Consider the following 404-nt stretch of genomic DNA (forward strand, 5'->3'; position numbering starts at 1 on the left):
GTCACCTTAGCGAAACACCTGGTTTACGACACACTGGCCGCCTTTACGGCTCCTCGAACACCTCAGCATGGCCCCTCCTGCTGGCCTCACATGGGTGCATGTTTTCTGTTGGGTCCTCCCACAGTACCAGGCTCGGCCCGGTACCGAACCTCTGCAGTGCTTCTCCTGACTGCTGAGAAAGACAAAAAAATTAAAAAATTAAATTAAATCAAGGTGATTTTGCACAGGTAAAAATAAATGCAAACGTCACCATGACAATGCAAGACATGAATTCAGGTCTTTAATTCAGATATTTACTTATTTAATGTTACCTGTAACTGCAAAAATTTGCCAAAATAACAACTTTATTATAATTATTTTGTCCTTTGTCTCTAATTATCTTTCCCATGTTGGATTATTTTGCA

Source organism: Kryptolebias marmoratus, linkage group LG20 (genome assembly GCF_001649575.2).
Source record: "Kryptolebias marmoratus isolate JLee-2015 linkage group LG20, ASM164957v2, whole genome shotgun sequence".
NCBI classification, from domain to species: domain Eukaryota; kingdom Metazoa; phylum Chordata; class Actinopteri; order Cyprinodontiformes; family Rivulidae; genus Kryptolebias; species Kryptolebias marmoratus.